Raw genomic sequence first — 3,136 nt, 5'->3', positions numbered from 1 at the left:
TTTTAAAAAAATATCCTTCAACTTTAATTCTGCTATTAATTTTATGTAGAATTAATAAAAACAAATTATGAAGACTAACACTATCCATTCTTTTAAAAGATATTCCTTTAACTCAATCACTCTTTCGAGATGTATTTCGCAACCCGGTTAACCAGTGTTTTTCACACATTTTCAATAATGTTAAGAACAAGAACATATAAGTGATATGCGAAATTATCTCCAATTCATTCTTAAAAGGTCTATACGTCTTATATGGTTTAGGAACGCTGTTTTCACTTCAGGTTAATTTACTACTTAGTTAATTGTAGATTTTTCTTAATCACAGGTTAGGAATCTCTTTTTAGTTAACCAATGATTAGCAAAATTTATAACAGTTTTTCTCTTAAAATGAATGATTTTTCTTTGTTTTAATAATTTGGTTCGAAGATATTTTATATTAAATAAATTATTTTAAATTTTATTAAGACATTAGTATTAAGGTTTTAATTGAGCCTTAATTATTAGTTTAAGTAAATAAAAAATTTATTTCTATTTATTATATTATTATATATACTACTATATTATCATTACTATTTTATATATTATTAAATTATATTACATTATATACAATTTTATAATTGTTATAAATTTTATTTAATGCAAAAATATTTTCGGCCAGTTAATTAAATTTCCAGTTAGAGAACCTAACCATAGTCTTTTCGGTTGATAAATAGTTGAATCGAATCTATATCCGATTAACCAATGTTTAAAGTTAACTAGAAATGGAAATAACGACCTGTAATATCGTAAGAACTATACACTTTTTATAGTTGTGATCACTGATTAGCTATCATATCAGTTGTGGTAAAATACATCCACCGACTTTGCTTACCTGATAACGGTATATATCCTACTTTGTTCTCTCATAAAATCATATTTAATGTAGAAATTATACAACTTGATACTTAACACTTTTAAGACTCTCTCTCTCTCTAGAAAAAGGAAGAGAATTTTTTGAAAGAGTGTCTAACTGTTGTATATTGTGACAAGGGAACCTGTTTTATTATGTTTTTGATGAAGGGCCGGACGCATGTTTCCCGATATGTGTTCAGTTAGTAATATCACGTTAAGATTTGCCTGCTCCCTTAAGAGCGCTCATCTTTAACATTGTGTTATTACTTTACATTAGAAAACAACTGAAAAGAATCTACTTTTATGATATTTAAGCATTTATATTAAAATATAAAATATTTTATATTAAAATATAAAAACTTTTATGTTAAAATATAAAAAACTTATATTAAAATATAAAAATTTTTATAATAATATATATAAAAAATTTTATATTAAAATATACAAAAAAAATATATAAATTTTTATAATAATATATATAAATTTGTTTAATAAATTATAAAAAATTTCTTATTAGAATATAAAAAATAAAAATAAAATATTTTAAAACATAAAATATTTTTATATTAAAAAATAAAAAATTTTCTATTAAAATATAAAAAATTTTTATATTACAAATTAAAATATATTAATGAAATAAAAATAATAGTTTTCTACTAAATATTAAAATACAAAAAATATTTTTATATTACAATATAAAAAATATTTTTATAAAGTTTACATATTCAAACCAATATTAAAATACACTGAGAAAAATTTTAAGTATAATTTAATTGCGATCGCTACATCTAAATATAGCCATATACTATGATGTTCACACCTAACTCAATATCAAATGGTAAAACCACACATTTTGCGATAATTTTATTCCAGACCTGTTTAAATGGTCTAGAATGAAGTACTTCGTATTTTACACAAGCAAAAACTTTTAATCGCACAAATCTTTAGAAAATAAATCGGTTTGTACACTTGTAAGCATAATGATTTGCTTTTAGTAAATGTAAGCGGTAAGTGGTTTTTTATTTTACTTTTTTAATAAAAAAATTTTACTGCAAATAATTAAAATTCTGAAATTATTAATTTTATTATAACATCATAAATTTCTATATACCTTACTACTTCTTATTGTTAAAGTATATATTTTATATAGGTCTATAGGTTTTATATGACTTAGGGACGGTCTTTTTAGCTCCGGTTAATTTACTAGTACGTTAACCATAATTTTTTTAAATCATTGGTTAGAAATCTCTTTTTAGTTAATCAATAAAATTAGCAAAAATTATAATCATTTTAAAATGTCTGATTGGTTAACAAAATTTTTTTTTGTAAAAATTCGGTTTGAATGTATTTTATATTAAATAAAATATCTTAAATAATATTAAGACATTAGATATAAGATTTTAATTAAGCCTACTATTTATTAGTTTAAGTAAACCAAATATTTTTACTTATTATATATACTACTATTTCATTGTAAGTACTATTTTTTATATTAATTACTCTTAAGAATTTTATTTAATATAAAAATATTTTCAGCCTGTTATAATTTTGAGTTATAGAAACCTAACCAGTTTTTTTTTTTTATTGATGAAGATAATTGTAAACAATACCCGGTTAACCAACGTTTTAAAATAACCAGAGTTAAAAATATCTGCCTGTAATGTCATAAGAACTGTATAGTACTTATACTTGTGATCATTGACTAGTTATACTATTTCTGGATGTTTCCAATTACATGCGTCGAGTTTGTCTTATTGACAAGAGTACTTGTCCATCGTGAATCATCTGCAGTATATGTTTTTTTTGCTTATGTAAAAATTAGATTCTTATTTTTCTTCAATATAGAGTTTTTGTAATAGAACAAAATTTTTGGAAGGAATGGGTGTTACAGTGATTTAACTACTGTGATTCTATTTACAAATCATTCCTTCGTGGTGGTTTTAGTGGGTTAAAGTCTCACACGGCGGCTTTCGATGCTTTCCACCACTACAAAAAAAAAAAAAAAAAAATTTGATAATGAATTTAAATCCTATAAGTAGCTTTTTCTTATTTTCTCCAACTGAAATTATTTAGAAATGAAATAAAAGATTTTTTTCTGTTTTGCTTTTAATAGCGGCCAAACACGGCATCGCCTCATTTACTTATCATTTTGTTTGTTTTTCAAATATTTTTCATCCAACTTCAAATCTTACTTCATTGCAAATATTTATTTGTTTCTTTTTTGTTTTTTAAAATTTGTGTCTCT

The sequence above is a fragment of the Teleopsis dalmanni genome, chromosome 2 (assembly GCF_002237135.1).
Source record: "Teleopsis dalmanni isolate 2A chromosome 2, ASM223713v2, whole genome shotgun sequence".
Taxonomy (NCBI): Eukaryota; Metazoa; Arthropoda; class Insecta; order Diptera; family Diopsidae; genus Teleopsis; species Teleopsis dalmanni.
Note: the sequence above shows the minus strand (reverse complement) of the source record.